Raw genomic sequence first — 18,755 nt, forward strand, 5'->3', positions numbered from 1 at the left:
TCGACAAAGGATGGAGACCAGGAGAGAAATGATCGAGGACTCTACGATGGAGCGGCTGGAGGCTCACAGGGACTAGAGGACAAGGTGCTGAGAGATGACGCTTACGACTTAAAGACAGTGAGGGACAGGGGCGGACGAGGGGTGCAAAGCCACGTGGCAGGATGAAGCTGCCCAGGGAGAGGGACAGTGGTGCCTAACCGGCAGGCAGGGACCAGACAGAAAGGCCTGGGACCGACCCCCGGGAACGCCGACCTTGAGAGGCCAGGCGAAGGCCTGGGAAGAAGGGCCCAGCCCCGTGCCTCAAAGAAACTGGGCGGGAGAGCAAGTCTGGCCCACTGGGTCCTCGCCAGGAACCTTGACGCACCTCTGACGCAGTCCGTGGGGAAGACACGCTTTCCCGCACACTCCCGCTGGTGCTCAGTGCCCTTGCATGTGGGGTTCTCACAGCACGGAGTCCCCCTACCCCCCGTCCTATCTGCCTAAATCAAACAGCGCCTCCTTTAGAAAAAGGGCTCAGCCCCCACCAACTCAGGTGTCTTTTCACCCCAAAATTATTGCATGCTGGTAACAGGTCAGAGCACATGGATCTAAAGAGCAGGAAGATCTGAACCCGGCTTATGATAAACCAAGGTTCACAACCAAGTACCGTGTGACACGCTGGGTTTCACCAGCCAAGCCTGCAGGGCAGCAGACGCCCGCGCCGGGGTCCAGGTGGCAGAGGAGTTCCACGCAGGACGAGCAGCAAGGGCATCGAGGGGCCCGAAGAAGCATAACCTAGCAGGTGCTTCCAGACAACCAAGTGCTGTGTGGCTGCAGACTGTGACGGGTGGGCGGGGGCGCGAGAGCGGGGAGGGGGGCGGTCTCTCACACATCACCAAGGCAGCTGGAGAACCCACGGGACTCAGCTTAGCACCCACTGACAGCCTACTACACAGCAGGCACCGCGAGCTGGTCCCTGAGCTCTGTGCCCAACCTTTCAGAAAGCATTTAATATCTCTTACTTTAAATTTATAGGTATCTCGGTATTTACGTAAATACAATTATAGAACATCTTATATGCTTACATATAGATTTTTAATCTGTCTCCCCGTGAGTCAATTAGCCCCTCAAGCTGTCACACCGGACGGCCACGATCCCACAGGAGGGGCAGAGGACCAGGGAGCAGTCCCCAGGGAGGCGATCAGACCCTGGGAGCCTGACCCAGACCCATCTGTTGCCGCTACAGGAGGAAACTGCTCCCGCTGAGCTGTTTTTACGGCACGTGGATTAGCTAACCCTACCTGGAATTTATCCATTCGTTACGGTGATATTCATTTGTGCCAATTACTTCCGAAAACAGAAAAAGACCCGACATAATCAACGTAGCAAAGAAAAATCATATGAGTACAACATATAATGCTCGACCACGGTAAATGCTGGGCAAGATCGGAAGAGAAGGCTCAGGGAGGGGCTGGTCGAGGCTGAGAGGGACGAGAGAGCATCTAAGCTGACACCGGAAAGGTAAGTAGGGGTCGGCTGGGCAGAGAAGAAGACGGTACCAGGAAGAGGCGACCGCAGGGGAAAGACGCCGGGTCTCCGGGACACTGAAGAGCCAACACGACTGCGCCACTGAGCAGCAAGAGGCCGTGACCCGCGGCTGCGTCGCCGCCACGCCAGGGACCTGTAATTCCACCCGATTCTAATGAGAAGCCGCTGGGGAGTTTTAAGAAGAAATAACATCAGATTCGTTTTTACAAAATCATTCTGGTATTTGTGTAAAGGATGAACACGTGAGGAAACAGGGAGACCAACAGGAAGCCATCCCACGGTCCAGAGGGAGAGGAGGGCTGCACGGACCAAAGCGGATGCTTCAGAGAGGGAGGGAAGGTGAGGAACTCAAGACATATTTCAGAGACAAAATCATGAGGATGAAAAGGTGGACTCATTATACATGGAAGGAGGAGTTAGAGGCATCCTGTGTCTGTGGCATGAACAACTGAGTCGATGTGGGTTCAACATTCTTTCTGAGATAGAGAGGATGTGGGGAGAAACAGATTTCAGGGACGGCAAGAGGCTCGTCTCTGGCAGGTCAGGATCAGATGCTCGTGTAAAATACAAATATAGACATCAAGAGGCAGCTGACCACTGGAGTCTTGAGACACCGAAGAGAAGATGGCTATACACTGAGCTATTCGGAGAGAGAGGGAAGGAGGGGGGGAGGGAGGGAGGGAACAGACGAGTTTAAAATACTGACTCAGGGAACCACGACTTCGACCACAGAATCCAGAATCACACACATGCACCATTAACAGTATCTTCAATCTCAATCCACTACTGAAGGATATAGGAAAAAACATCAACACACTTACTCCTAACAATGAGAGCTCTGATGCCTCTAATCCTTCCCAGTTTTTCAAACGGTGAAACACATAATGCACATACTGATATAATCAAAGAACTTTCTAAGCAGGGCTTTCTGCATTTAATCTCTGCAACCAAACTCAGCACTGTGAACATTATATTCACTCCAATACTCTAAATCAAAACCGTCTTTAAGCCTAGGAAATTATGATACAGTTGAATACATGTTGTAACAAAGTCCTTTTCAAACTGTTAGAATGTAATCTTCCATGGGTGGGCTCTAAGGTGGATTCTTCACACCAAATTTAACAGTATAACAAACTTTATTATAAAAAAGATCCCAGGGAGCTTTAAGGATACCTTAAAGGTTTCAGTTCAAAGTACACAAATATAGGTCTGTATCGCTATTTTTAGCCCGTTCTAATAAGTATTTTATGTGTCTTCTTAAATCGGGACACGGCTGTTTTTGAGGTTAATGGGACCGATAAGATCGAGGGTGAGGTTCAGAACGCTCAGCTGCAAACAGACATTTGTTTATTCTTTGGATTTGGGCTTTTTACTTTGTCTTTATCTAAAAATAGTAACTTTCATACTTGAAAATAACCAATTTGGCCAATTCCTATACACCGCATCTTTATCTTGACCACATAACAAAAATCAACCAGAATAAAATCTAAGGTTTCCGGTCTCCCTGTCCCGTGGCAGGAGCGTAAGCCGAGGAGGTGGAGAAGGCGCTGAGATGCCTGCGCGTGGGCTCGCTGCGGAAGCCGTGAGCTCAGCCCTAAGGGGACAGGGACAAGCTTCGCAGTGTCGTCGGAACCTCCTCTTGAAGAACCCAAAAGCAAGACCATTCATCTGTGGAGATGGCCTGCCCCGGCCCTACGAAGGAGACCAATTCTGACCTGATGCTGTCCCCTCCTTTTCCTGTCCTCTACGCAGTTCTGCCGTGCTGCCCAGCCCCAAGACCTCTATGAGAACGACAGTTCAGTGAAAAACGCCTCACTCGCGTGCTCCGCCAGCTAGCAAACATAGTACGAAAATCAGCTGCTTCGATCCAGTGCTTTGGGAAGCGTGAAAACACTACAATCTCTCTCCCGACGTTCCTATTTCTAAAGTCACTTTGAATGTCACAAACCCAGCAGCTGATCAGTTGCTGTCCCACTGCTACGGGACCCCTGGGTCTTGGACCCAGCCTAGACTTTGTGACTGAGAGCAGAGCCTTGCTGTGAAGGGTCGTGCAGGCGGCTACCACGCGATGGAGCGGGCACCATGCCCATGCACCCCAGTGAGCCCGGCGAGGGACCAAAAACTTCATCGAGTGCAGAACTCTGCCTCTGAGCACTCATTACTGACCATCCTCAGGGATACTAGACCTGAGGTTCCCAAACCTAATTTTAAAAAGTGCCCAAACCCAAAGCCTTTTAAAATTCAAGAGTTTGAATTAACCTGGCAAAACCTTTACTCTGAATATTTAATTATTTGACAAAGTGACAGGTGCTTTGTTCAGACAGCATCATACTAAGAATTCTGATACCATTTGTTTTAGAAACACTTAAAAGCCTAGAAAAGAATTAATAGATAATTTACGACAGATCAATAAATGAAAAACGATTTAATGGTAGACCACAGTCTGGCGCTGACTCGTCAGCCTCCTTGGTGGGACCACTTCTCCCCATTTCCCAGGGTGGTCCCTACCTACTAAACAGATTTCCTACGTGGAGTAACGTGATATGTAAATAGTATGATTTTAAAAATAATGTTTTTAGGAAATTCTTCATTAAGGATTTTATCTCCCAGGTTAAACATTCATTACTAAACGTTTTGATCTTTTCATACATGAATTGCATGGCACTTCGACTTCTAAACATGCTCCCCAAATACCGTCCTTAATAGTATAATGACAATGTTACATTTTGTACTTATTTTTACATTAAAAAAACCCCTAACAACATCAGGCGGAAAACTTTATTCACGGCATTGCTAACCCTTGGTGACAAGCCCACCTTAAGACAATAGTGTTTCAAGGGAAACACAGTCTTTACAGTGAGTAATAGAGACTAACTAACTTTTGAAACGAGAAAATCCAGGTTACTCTTTTTGCTACAGTCCTATTTAAAATTGGCCTCTTTATCCTTTAAAATCTTCCACATCACAGAATGGATATGGATCCCTTGATTAAAACACAAAACAAAATATAAAACCTTGAGAGACACAGGACTGAGCCCTAGAAATAGTTTACTCACTTACAATGCATTTCCATGAAAATAATTTTACTTCCTATTTGAAAAGCTAGCTAATTGGTTTCATAAAATAGCTGTAAACCCATACCACATAAATTTTCATTGTTCCTTTAGTTTAATTGTAAATCTATCTGAAATACATTCTCAGAAACTCTCACCCGACCTTTTTAGTGCAAAAGCATGAATTCAGATAAGACTGAGACCGCCCAGACCCCCGGGTCTGTACCTTCAGCCCAGCACAGCGGGAACGGGCTGCAGCCGCTCCTCTCCATACGGACGGCCCCCGCCGGTCTCGGGGCCTCCTGGCCCGCCAGTTCCAACCACATCGACTCGGGGCTAGAAAGACCACGCCAGGAGTCCGCACACCGAGTCCCAGGTCATCGCTCCCACGGGGTTTGCCTCGATCCGCAAGCAAGAAGGACCGAGCTTGCCCTGGGCTCCGTCTTTCAGAGCTTGAAGCAAAGTTTGGGAGGCGCTGCTTCTGGGATATTCTGCAGGAGCTTGAGGACTGCCTCTCAGTTACAGAATCTTCTCGTGCTTCCGCAATCTGAAACAGACCATCCTGGCCAGACTGAGCCACTGAACAGAACGAAAGCAGCCGGTAACGTGACCCACGGGTCTGTGTTCCTAGACTCGCTGAGGGAAGGAGGGGACAGAGGGAGGAGAAGGCGGGCCAGCAGCCAGCGCCTCATTACCATGCTAATCTCACCCTTCTGCTCAGTTCCTCCGGTTGTTCCAAAACTGACACTGAACCGATCCCGGAACCGGAACCGAGCGGCCGCGTCAGGTAGGACCCAGAGCACGCCTCGCAAACCGACTGTTTTCCGAGTCACGCCTTTGCCATTTTTCCAGCCTGATTCTGACCTTACAGTTAAATTAGTTCCCTTGATGAAATAAGAATCATTTTGGAAAAAAAAAAAAACTTCAATGACACTCAAAACAAGTACAAAAAATACGTCCGTAGGAACCCAAATATTTTTGAGATAAACCATTTTTCCAGATCTATAGTTTCATAGTAAGTTTGTAAACATATAAAACTACCTGGAAAACACATAGAGACAAGAATCTGAGGTTGCCAAAATCTTTTAAAATTATCTTTAAAAGATACGAAGCAACCAAAAAGCACGATCACTTCTTAGCTTCAAGGTGTAAGGGAGAAACTCATACTGAAGAAGCAGGACAAGAAACAATCTGTGCTGGCAACATTTTAAAAAGGCTAAGCTACTTATTTTTCCTCGCAAACCGAGAGTCAAGGTCATCTCAAAGATTCAGCTATTCGAACCCATTCCACTTCAGCAGTAAGATAATAAGGACCGTGATCCTTTGTCATCCGAACATATGGAAGACAGTCGAGCTCGACAAACTGTGACTGGTCAGCCCCACAAACTAATAGCAACTGCTTTACCTAACTGTGAACGTGACTGAGGCTTTATGAATTCACTAACTTGCGAAAACAAGGGCTGAACTGAACAAAGGCTGAACACAGGAGGCCTATCTGCGGCCGGGGATGCCCCAGGCCAGTCTGCTTCATTTCTAACCCGCTCCTCTTGATGAGGGCTTTGTCTTCGGGCTTTCCATGCAAGCTCCTAGTAGCAGCCAGAGCTCAAGTGACCTCTTATGTGCCCCAGTGGAAACACATCATTCACCAATGTGAACTCTGACCCCAGGCAACGCTGGGAAGAAAAGGGCTCCAGAAAAACACAGGCAAGCAAGCTAGAAAAAGAACAGAAGAAACAGGCAGACAGATCAATTCGAATACATGAAAAATACCCCCACTTCCACCTTTATCCAGGAGGGCCCAGGACATAAAAGGCCCACCGCCACCGTCGCAAGAGCCAAAGCGAGTCTGACAGCTGACTCAGACCCCTGAGAAGGGCTTGGGGCTGAATCTGAACCATCGACTAACAGACTGCACACAACAACCCAAGGCAACCGTGGGTGTCTCTTAGAGCTTATGACTCTCAAAAGTTAAAATAAATGCTTCCTCGACTAGTCACCTATGATACTCTGTACACTAAATCCTGATTCAACTAATTTTCACATCTTCTAAGCAAAATCAGTGCTATCACATCTTTTAAAGATGTGTCAAGACAGGATCATACCACCAGGAAGAGACACGGTGTCACTGAGCCCACTCGGAATCCAGGAAGCCAGGGGTCTTCACATGCGCGCAAGCACAGGGACCTGACCCGAACTGAAGGATGCTCCAGCACCATGTGCACAGAAGAGAGAGGGGCTGGTGCAGGCAAGCAGCGGTGGACGCTGGAACCAAGACAGGGCAGTGGAGGAGGGGACAAGGGATGGGCCCGGAGCCGTTCAGGATGCGGAAAGTAAGTGTGGGGCGTGAGGCAGAAAGAGGCCAAGTTCCTGACTGTGAAGTAACCAGTGAATGGCAGCTTTCTCCCCGCCGGCCCCACTGCCACGCTCTGGTGATATCCAAATGTCACCTCCTAATGTACACGGTCCTGAGCGTCTAGAAAGATGCCGCGATAAAGCAGCATAGACACCCCCGGGCCACGAAGCAGAGCCCGATGGAAGCAGCGTCTCTGGGAAAGCGAGGAACTGATCCCGCCACCCAGAGAAAGAGCAGGGGGCGGGGCGAGGGAGGGGAGGGCGCAGGCGCCCCCCACCCCCGGGGAAGAGCGATGACACCTGCCCTGGAGCCTGAGGCCTCTGCACGCAGGACCCTCTGACTCGATGCCCACGCAGCCCCTCTGGCCCCTCCCCGTCTTCACGGAAAGGTCCGGCGGGCGGCCGGCGGCCGAAGACCTGAGACCACAGAACTGCGACCGCGAGGACACTGCGCGGCCGACAGTGGCGCCTCGCGCTCCTGCCCCACGTGAAGAGCGACTTCGCTGGAAACTCCCAGGCCGGCGACCTCCTGGAAAGAACTGGACTCACCCGCAGCTGAGGGCCACGAAATGAGAAAAAGAAGTTGTCGCTCATCCGGTTCACGACTGCTCTATGCGACTTTATAAACCATCCTTCACGAAAGTTCTGCAATTTTAAACAAGCTCTTCGTGGTGTCAGAACAGTCTGCGGCAACCTTGGTGAGTCCTGCTTTTCAAGTCTCAATGAAAAGACTTTTCTTCGCAAAAAAGACACTGTTTGCTCAGAACCAAACCCCTGCCCCCTGGCTCCCCCCGCGCTTACCGCGGCGCAGCCCATCGGCAAAACCCACGCCCTGGCCCCGCCGTGCCAGTCACAGCCGGTCCTGCCATGCGGCAGAGGTGGGTGCCACGCAAGGCACAGATCCGCACGTGACTCCCCCACATCGTCAGTACAGTCGTCCCTCAGTACCCACTGGGGCTGGTTCCGGGATCCCGACCCCCCAGGGCACCCAAATCCGCGGATGCTCAAGTCCTTTACATAAAATGGCACGGAGCGAGGCACAGAGCGGGCCCTCTGCGCCCACGGGGGCTCAGCCTCGGATGTGACACCCGGGGACACAGAGCACTGACTGTTTTTACGTGAAAAACATCTGCATGTAAATGGACCCACGCAGTTCCAACCCGTGCAGTGCAGCTCACGGGTCAACTGCACATGCAACCGTGCAGTCCCCCACGTCGAGGGGCCCCCCGGGCCCAGCGCTGCCACCTTCACCTGGGTGATAGCGACAGGCCTCCTCCTGGTCCGAATCCCTGTCACCACCCCACACTCCACTCTCAGCTAGCAGTTGCAACGAACCTTTCCAAACATGGATCGCACCGTTTCACACCCTGCTACAAGTCACCAACAGTTCCCCACGCCCCAAACCAGCACGTCCACGCCCTGTGGCCAGGCCTCAGGGCTCTCACGCTGCCCGTCCCTGCGGGCAGGACACTCTTGCCCAGAGAGCCACAAGGCTCGCTCTCTTTCCTGGGCCAAGTCTTTGCCCGAATGTCACCTACTCCACCAGGCCTGTCCCAACCACCTCATCTAAGGTCGCAGGCCCGACCCTTACCCTGCCTTACTCTCCCCGTGGCACTGACATCTCCTAGAACACCAGGTGACTCGTTTACACGCCACGTCGACTGTCTGGCTGCGCCCACCACAAAGCAACCTGCGTGGCAGGAAAGAACTCTGCCTGTTCTGCACACGTTGTCTCTGGGGCCTTATTACTAAAATGGTTGGTAAGACGCGCAGGCCATGCTCCACGCACCCTTCCATCGCCTGTGAGAAATGACGTGGCAGAGGGAATTCCTGCTTTGCGTTAGAGACCGTGGCTGCAAATAAGCTATCTAGACGTTGTAGACCGTCAGGACTTGACACTAAGCTCTCTGAGAGCATGGCCTACCTCAGTCCACCCCCAAGATCCGGACAGGGGGCTCGACAAATGTTTACTGAATAAGTAAGCGAATTAAACTTACCGAAAACCTTGAAATAAAATCTAGGGAAACCATGTGGACCGCCTCTCCCCGAACCACATAAAAAATAAATCACTCAACTGGAGTATTCTGATGCTCCCACCAGAGCTCCCAGTGCAAATTTTAGTAGAGCAAAAATAAAAATGCCGTGTAAGAGCAGATAAAAATCATCAGAAGACTAGCAAACAATGCTAGAGCGAGATCGGCAAGCCAGAAAGACAGTGCCGAACGCTACACAGAGTGTCCAAACGGCCTCCCTGCAGAAATCCAGCCGTAATGAGGACGTCACTGGGGAAGAACTATCAAACGAAGGACTTACGAATGTCGCCTGCAGCGGTTCACACGAATACAAGTCTGCAGTCGCCTTTTCTCACACAGTCAACAGGGTTTTATCCGCTTGCCTTAAGCAGTAACGCCAGAACTTCCGACACCTCTTAGAAAAGTGCTGGCAAATGCTTTTATGTCAGTCAACGAGAGGGACATAAAAGAAAAATGTAATTTGTACTGTACATACATAATTCAAAATTCACCTCCTCTTATCTTTTATGTGTGCATTAACCAAGTTACAGATTTAAATAAAATCAACGCTTTACAGTACGGTATCTCCATTAGCAACTGATAATTACAATATACCCTAACTCCGGAACGTTAAGTGTCCTATCCTAAACTTACTTCCACTCAGACTCATGGAATTATCATTTCTATGTCATTCTGTCTTACTCTTTCTGCCACAAAAACGGGGTAAGGACTAAAGAAATTTAGTTATAATAATGGACACAATCACCTTTGGAAGACAAACAACAGGTCTGAAAACAGCATACTCCACGAGATGATGGTACTGGGATCACTCGCTTTCCTTGCAAAGCTTCGTAACAAGTACCCCACGCCCCTGCCGTTACTCCGGAGGGACTCTGAACACTGCCAGGTTTCCAGGGAGAGTACCCACCTGGGAGAGTACCCACCTGGAGCTGAGGAAGGCACTGAATTTATAACTGGAAGACACAAAGGAGCCCCAGTTCTGTCCGTGACACAAAGAATCGTTTGACTATCCTGACCCTGTCTGCTCTTCTCAAAAGGAGGACAACGACGATGCCCATCACTTACTCAACAGTGACTACGTGCCGGTCATAAAACACAATGGCAACAGCAATAATAATAGCGAGAAGGATGGTGTCATGACGACATCCGTGTAATGTTCACTCTGTGCCAAGCACTGTTCTAAGGAAGAAGGCCGCACCCGGCCTACAGGGAATGACTGACCCACGGCGAGGACGAAAGGGACAGAGGACGAGAAGAAACGTGCGCGCAGAAAGAATGTGAAATAGACGAGCGGCTCTCTTCTCCATGCGACACCTGTCACCAAAGCCTGCGCTCACGGGCCGGTCCTCTGGGGTCGGCAATGCCCCCGCACGCATGTACGCAAAAGCCACCGCAGTGCATGCTGGACACGCGGCAGAGTCACCGGGAAGCAAGCACGACCTCTGAATTAAGCAGCACTGAGATGTGCAAAATCGAAGGGAAACGCGGCTCTCAAAGGGCAGGAAATCCTGAGTGACACTGACCTGGAGCATTTTCACGGATGCTAATTAACAGCTACTTCTTATTTGTTTTACCATATAGGAGATCGAAGCTGACTTCTAGGTTTAGAAACTGTTGGGAAGTTGCTTGCCATCAAGTTTGAAAGATAAAAAAAATTCCCTAGAATCTGTAAAAAGATGCCGCTTTAGTTTTTCAAACATATTGGTAGAGACAAGAACACAGGATGGGGCAAGAAACTCAGCAAAAATTTCAACCTAAATAAAAATGCTATAACACGGAGGGTTCTTTAGCTTATACTGATCGAAATGACAGACACGTCCAAAGAAAGTCAGGTGGTCACGTAATGCTGGCACCGCTCGAATCGACTTCGAAACGTTCTTTTATCCGACTCACTTTGTTCCATCGCCGTACATTTTTCTTTACCTCGTAACTCCAACTGACCGTGGTGTGATCGTGCGCCTCACTTAGCAAGTCGCAGCAGTCTCAAAGGACTGACCGCCGTTCCCGTCAGACGTCAGACAGTCAGACGTCAGACAACGGGCGCCGAGAAAAGCCGGGGCTGCCGAGCGCCCCCTGCTGGTGAGCGTCAGTGCCTCCCACAGCCTACATTCCTCAGTTACCCGGTGGAAAATCAACTCCACATTTTAAACTAGCACTCAGTATAGCTTGGGAAAGCAACCTGTTTCTGCAATCTGACCCTATACTCTGTTTTTCAAGAAACAGCAGCAGCGTCGAGGATGGGCCACTGCTTGCTCTGGTGTTCTGAGTCAGCACCACAGAAGAACTTCCCTTTTCAACCACCGCTACATGGTGGCTGGTTTTCTCTGTCAATTTCTCTCCCCTACGCTTGTGGTTTTGTCACATTGGTATTGACAGATATCCTTCCAGCGCAGCAAGAAATTTATGCAGTCACTTTTCCAATTCTACCTAAAACTTCGTATCATCGAGAATGTTAAAATCAATCTCACATCTATTAGGGTGATTACCATTTAAAAAACAAAACAGAAGGTGATAAGCATCGGCGAGGACGTGGAGAAATGGAGCCCCGGGCACCGCTGGCAGGGACATGAATGGTGCAACCGCTCCAAATCCAGTACGGAGGTCCCTCAGAAAATCCAAATAAAATGACCACGTGACACAGCAACTCCGCTTCTGGGTATAACTCCGAAAGAACTGACAGCAGTGCCTTGAAGAGATATTTGCACACGCATGTTCAGAGCAGCATGATTCACAATAGTCGAGAAGGGAAAGCAAACCAAGTGTCTACAAATGGATGGATGGATGGAAGGATGATGGATGGGTGGATGGATGGATAGATGATGAGGGAGGGATGGCAGATGGATGGATGGATGGATTGATGATGGAGTGGATTGGATGGATGGAAGGATGATGATGGATGGTGATGGATGGGAAGGATGATGGATGTAAGGTGGATGATGGATAGATGGATAGATGATGGAGGGAGGGAGGGATGGTAGGTAGATGGATGGATGGATGGATGGATAAAATGCGCTGTATATCCATACAATGGGACATTATTCAGCCTCTGAAAGGAAGGAAATTCTGACACGGGCTACAACATGGATGAACCTTGAGGACATTCTGTTAAGTGAATGAAGCCAGCCGCAGTAGGACAAATACCGCACGAGGCGTCTAAAGCAGCGAACTTCATGGAGACGGAAAGAAGAACGGTAGCTGTGAGGACGGGGGCTTGTGAAACGGGCACAGAGGTGCAGACTCGCACGACAAAAAGTTCTAGAGCTGCCTCCCAACAGTGTGGAAGCGCTGAACCCTACTGAACTGTACACCTGAAAGTTGTTAAGATGGTAAGTTTTGTTATTTTTTGTTTATCACAATAAAAACTGTTAAAAATGTTAAAACCACTTTAAATGAGTGACTCTCATTTATATTTTACAACAAACCTGCAAATACGATATAATTATGTCTATTTTTAGAGCTGAGGGGAAAAAGCCTTGTGAGAACGTCTCACCAGAATCCTGGCCCTGCCCCGCATCCCACGCTCTCCCACTGGCCCGTCCACCCCAACCCCAAGGCTCCCCACACCCAAGGCATACACCTGGGGCGTTTGTGAAAACTCAAACATTCTGCCCAAGGTGTGCTACACACAGCTGCTCAATTTTAAAAGCTCCCTTTTGAGAATAAAGGTATTTAATGCTTCCTTTTTAAGGACCAGAATTAAACTGCCAAAACTTCACCGATTTTACTTGAAACAGCTGCCAATCATTTTTTACACTGGATAAGCAAACTCCTAATTTCATAACTATCTGAACTTTAATAAAGGAGGCAAACCCTAAAAGAATGCCATCGACCTGACGTGCCTGGTTAGGTTGGTCGGCACCTTAGAACAGCCGAGCCCCCGAAGTCGGATACGGGCGATGACGACCATCACATCCCCACACTGAGGGCACCAGATGCGATCTTCACTTCACTGTTTTCTCTCTATTTCAAAGCGTCTTTCAATCCGGCTTGATTCTCACCACTCTCTCAAAACTGCTCTGAACGCCACCAAAATGCCCTCCGAGTGCCAAAGGTCAAACCTCAATCCTCATCTGAACCTTTCAGCGGTGGCTGGCAGAGCTGATCACACCCTCCCCAGAAACATCCTCTTCCCTTGGCCACAGAGGCCACCACTTCCGGCTTCCTCCGCCGCGACCCCTCCGTGGCGGAGTGCCCCAAGGCGCAGGCGCGGGCTCTGTCTTCACGCTCACTGCCTCAAGTCGTCACAGGGTGTCACTGGGCTTTCATTTCCACCTCCGGCTCGAACCGCTCTTCCAAGATCCAGGTCCTATCTCCAACTGCCTACGGGACATTCTTCTTGGATCCCTACCGGCCAGCTCGCTGCTGCTCACCTAGTCACCTGCCCGGCCTTCGTCCACTGCGCATCACACTAAGAAGGCAACTTCTGCGGAACCTCCCCGCGCAACTGCCTTCTGCTCTACCGAGGTGGACTCTTTTTAATGGCTAAAGCTGCTATCATTATTTTTACGTTATACCTGATGTTCTCGCGCTTGTTCAGATCTAAGAAAAGAGAATTTATTGTGTGGTATTAAACATTCCTGCGTTCGACATTTCATGAAAACTATCTGTGGGTTAAGCAGAAAAGATGCAGAGATGGAGTAACAAGACCTTGGCCCCCAAAGACTCTCAGAAACAGCCCTGCACCCGAATGCACATCACGTGCCGTCGTGGGGAGAGACGCATGCTGCGGACTGCAAGGGGCGAGTCGAGGAAGGGGGGCCGGTCTGTGGCCTTCTCACGCCTGCAACGTGACACACCCAGCACGCAGCGCACACACGGAGCCGGCTCCTCTCACAGCCAATACAGAGCGGGGGGACTGGAAAAGCAGGAGCTACTCTCCAGGCCTTGCTGGGAAACCGAAGCCGCATGACATCACTCCCTCGCCCTAATCCCTCATCGCTGCAGACACAGAAGTGGGTTTGGGGGAGAACAAAGGAGGAAAGTGAACTGACCCTCAGAAGGAAATGAAAAAAACAATCCAGGGCCCTGCCCCTTGGAAATGCAACACAAAGACACGGCCAAAGTCAAATTCAACACAATTACAGATTATCACGAACTATGAATCCATGAAGTTCAAGTTCATGAGGCTTTTACCGTAGCAACATGTTGGTGAAACAAAATGCTTACCAATGCCCATACCCCAGAGAGATTTACGAATCTTCTATCAGCTACCTGTCCTCAATGTGCCACTGACCCACCCGAATACACAGGACGGAAACAGACGACTGGGACGGAACCTCAATTCTATACAGCTCTCCTGCTGCGCAGCACGGAACAGACTCCAATGTTACAAATTACAAATTACACGGCCAAAGTCAAATTCAACACATCTCTCTGGGGCTCAGTTCTCTTCCCATTAAATGGGGAAAACACCACCGAATAATCCCTGCTAACATCTGTGAGTGCTGAGCACGGTACACCACCCAGGGGAGCTGTGGTCCTATAACAACGCCCCTTGTCAGAGGAGAAAGCCAGGTTCAGGTGGTTAGTAAAGAATTAGTACGGGAAGCCACACCTGCATCCAGAGCCCATGGGAATAAGAGCGCACACGCTGAAGCCGGATGGAGTCTAGATCCCAGCTCTGAATTCACCGTGATGACCTTTGACCTCTCTGCACTTCAGTTACGTGCATGTGAAACGGGAGAAGAGTAACCCTATTCAGAGGGTTACTGTGCGGTCTCAATCGGTAGCTATAACTTAAGAGTGTTTACAGTGTGCCAGGAACTACTCTAAAGCATGTGTTGTCACTGTTGTTTTTATTAGTAGGATTATTGTTAACCATTGTTAATAATACTGCCTATGTCGCAAAAAAGACATACAAGTGTCTACGCAAAGAAATCACTAAAACACTTATATTTCTTCCCTAACCTAATCTGCAAAATCAATGACCTTTTGTTTGTTTCTACTGTATGTCAAAGTAACCCCAAGGCAGGTAAAAAAAAAAAAAAAAAAGTCAAACAAAACAAAGAAAATACACAACTGTAGAAAGAGAATTATACTCACAGTTCAGAAGGCCACAATAACTCTGTGAAGAAGTCGAATGATGATTTAAAAGAAATACTCCTAGTTTCTCTTTCCTCCTTCCATAGTAGTCAGCGAGAACCTGACAAGAAAAGACATTATGCGCACATGAGACCACCTGTATGCACCATCCTTTCAAAGCTCTGCCGTGTCACCATCTGACAGTCAGCTTCATCATGCACCACGCGGTCTTTGTGAACGAGGGATTAAAAAATACGATATCGAGTTCCTGTCTTCTACCTACATCCCAGTTAAGAAATGCAGCTGAAACAACTGAAAACTACTGAAACACATCAACAATCATAAATTAATACGGCATAAAGTTAGTTAAAAGTTCAGGGTAAGATGACAAACAGAATATATAAGGAACACAATTTAGAAGCTATGAGAAAAGCTTATTTCTAACATGGAAAATGGAGACCAAAACAAATAAGGAAAAATCAGAAGAAAAAACTTGCAGGAAATAGAAACTATAAAAGATTGGAAGCATAGCAAATGACTGTACAGGCCCAAGATAGCCGGATCCTAAGCCAGCATGGAAAGAACAGAAGCCATGCTAGTGACGTAGCAGTGTCCTAGAAGGCGCGCACTGGCTGCCTCAGTGCAGACAGAACTCGGGGTAACGAGGATGGAGGCTACAATTCAATGCCATGCCTCCATGCGACTCTCCCTCACTCTGACAGAAGACTGGAGGGTCACTCCCTGGACGAAGCAATGTCTTCGGACTGATGTCACCCTGCCCAGTAGTACAAAACAGAGGTGGATTTAACTACTGCATACACACTGAAAGTGGAGCTCTCCAGCTCCCCTACACCAACTCAGCCCCTCCTCCCACCCACACACTCAGCTCCCAAAATTCTATAGTCGGAATTCTGTAGGCAACAAACAGGAAGAATATTCTTGGGGAATTTGACCGGCCCAAGAAGAAAAACCTAAAGATACCCACACTGGGGATTCCCCAACAAATGGTCCACCCAGAATACCCTGATGTCAGTCAGAAGGCCCCACCCATGTCAGAAAGTAGCAGGAAGGACAATAGAAAGGAGGAAAAGAAGGAAGGGGGAAAGGAGGGGAAAAAAGGGAGGAAGGAATTTGAAAGAAACAGAAACTATACAAACCACCAATAACCTAGAGGTGAGAAGACACCGCAATCAATAAAAACAGGATGCTCTTTTATAATAACTATGTATGGTGTCAGATGAGTACTGGATTTATCAGGGTGATCGCTTTTTAAGTTATATAAATATCTAATCACTATGCTGTATACCTAACACTAATATAATATTGTATGCCAACTATAATTGAAAATTAAAATTATTTTTTAAAAATAGGGTGTTCTTTAAAAAACAAAACAACAAAAAAAGGGCTCTTGGAAATTAAAGAACCTGAAAACGGAAATAGAAAACCAAAGAAGGTTAAGTTGAATTAAACAAAAAAGGGTGGGGGAGGAAGAAAAGAAGGAAGAAGAAAACCATACTGGAGTGAAAGTATAAGGAAATTACAGAACTTGTCCGAGACAGCCAGGTCCTAGACGACAGGACTCACAGAAAGACAGAATAAGAAAACAAAAGACAGAAAATATCGAGCACAACAACTCCAAAAACTTTTTCCCAGAACCGAAGAATACAGGTTGGCAGAATGAAGGGACCTACTGAATAATCAGAATTATAGATGAAAACAGACCCACAGCATGGTACACCATCATGACAGTTCAAAACACTTGGCTGCATTTTAAAACTTCGACAAGCTTCTAAAGATGGGAGAGAAAAAATGTTACATACAAAGAATGAACAATTAGAATAGCTTCTGAATTCAATAGCAGTAACGTGAAAACAAGGCGATGGAGGAGCAGTACCTCTGAATTTATGAAAGGAAACGAATGCCAGTATCAAACTCTAGACCCAGCCAAACTGTCAGTCATGTTTTCAACCATACATGATCTCAAACACTTTACCTCCTCTCTGAGAAAGCATCCTCTCTGAGAAAGCCACTGGAGAAAGTCCTCCACCAAAATGTGAGCGTTAACAAAATATGAGGAAGACGTGGGATACAAGAGCTTCAGTGGAAAAGCAGTAAGGACGGTGGACCCTCCAGGAGAGCGGTGAAAGGAGAGGGCGGGGGCGGCTAGAGCAGGCAGCTCCAGAGAAGGGGTGTAGACGCTGTCTCCACCTTGCCCAGAGGCCCTGGACCGCCTTTTAAAAGTGATTAACCTCTGGATGACTGACTCCTGCACCAAAGTGAAGAAATCGGCCAAGAAAGACAGAGACAAGAGATATCACAATCCGGACACCCAAGCGGAGAAAGACCACAGGATGAGAGGAATGGAAGGTCCGGGGACAGCACAGACAAGAGCACAGCCGCGACGAGACTGGAAAAGAAGAGGGCGCAGATCTCCAGGGAACTGCCGCCCAGAAACGAACGTGCGGGACGGGACGGCTGAGTCGATGTGACCGACCTCGTGGGAAATTTAAGAGGCTAATGGCAAGTGTGGGGGAAACGAGCAGTAAGTATGAAAAGAACTAAGAAACGGGGGGCTGAGTGGCCCGGAAAGGTGGACATCCATCAGACTCCCCCGTGCACACCTCCAGCACAGGACCCACGCACCGTACCGTGACGGGAGACTGACTCCTCCTCCCCCACCCGACTGGGAGGACCTTGTGGAGGGGCCGTTTCTCTGCCGGCCATCACTTTCTGAACCCAGCATAATGCCTGCCACGACAGCACGAACAAAAGCAAAGGCCTTTTGCATTTATTCACATATTGAGTGAGTGTCCACTATACATACCTGACATTCTTCTAGGGAACCAGAATTCAAAGACATACAGACCTCGCGCGCTCTTACAGTTTCAACTATTTTTTACTCTTGAGAAAACAAATATTTATCCTATATTCTCATTCTCCCCAAAAGATTAAAATTTCACCAATGGCTTACAGAATTTTAATAGTCCATCTGTCACTAATGGACATGGAACCCAAGACCTGAAGATGCCTTTTTGACATTAGTGCACTGTGCAGTATGAAAAGAGTATCTTATCAGCCAGGGCACTGAGCAACCTGGCTCCTAGTACTTTAAAATTCTTACTTTTGAAGAAAAGAACAACCGAACTCCTTAATCTGACCTGGCAGGCCCTACTGAGCAAACCCAGTCTGACTCACCAGCCCAACTTCTCACCACAGTCTCCTGTGAACCCTAAACTCCAGCAAAAGGAAGCTACTTTCAGTGCACAGAGCCGCCTGCGCCCTCTCCCCACCTCTGCATCTGCTGGTCCCTGCATCTGGGTCCGCCTCCGCTGGACAAGTCGGATGCGAACTGGCGGGAGCTGTGCTCCTCCCCGCAGGTCAGATGCCGCTCGCCTGCATTCCCACAGCATTCCTTCCCTGACACAGGTGTTTAGGGAGTGACTGACACATGCCACGCGTTGTGCTGGGGCTGGAGTACACAGCAATGACCGAGAGGGACAGGGCTCGGCCCAGAGGACTCTTGTGGTGCAGCGTGTTGAACACACTCAGTAGAGTGCGTGTTAAATCTGGCCTGATCGGGTTCTTCCCCAACCACACAGCAAGAGGGACAACGACAGCCTCTTAGCTCGCAGCCTCAGGACCCACACAGGAGACAAAAAAGTTGAGCACTATTAAATAAAAACAAAGTGAAGGTCAAAAAAAGCCCCAGTTGGCTACAGGCTGTTCTGATGACAGTATAACAAACCTGCAAACGTCGCTGAAACCTCGC

General features: G+C 48.7%; 1 protein-coding gene across 7 annotated transcripts in view; it reads right to left on the reverse strand.

Moving 5' to 3' along the window:
• PTK2 (protein tyrosine kinase 2) overlaps nt 1–18,755 on the reverse strand; it is a 168,961-nt gene that overhangs the window by 126,896 nt on the left and 23,310 nt on the right. For 6 of the 7 annotated variants that reach the window (XM_039845918.1, XM_039845917.1, XM_039845912.1 and 3 more), the window contains exon 2: nt 15,008–15,107. The exons of the other annotated variant lie outside the window; for it this stretch is intronic. The gene's annotated coding sequence lies outside the window, so the exon portion shown is untranslated. The remainder of the gene's footprint in view (nt 1–15,007; nt 15,108–18,755) is intronic. 7 annotated transcript variants of the gene reach the window in all.

The sequence above is a fragment of the Pteropus medius genome, unplaced genomic scaffold (assembly GCF_902729225.1).
Source record: "Pteropus medius unplaced genomic scaffold, Ma_sr-lr_union100, whole genome shotgun sequence".
Taxonomy (NCBI): Eukaryota; Metazoa; Chordata; class Mammalia; order Chiroptera; family Pteropodidae; genus Pteropus; species Pteropus medius.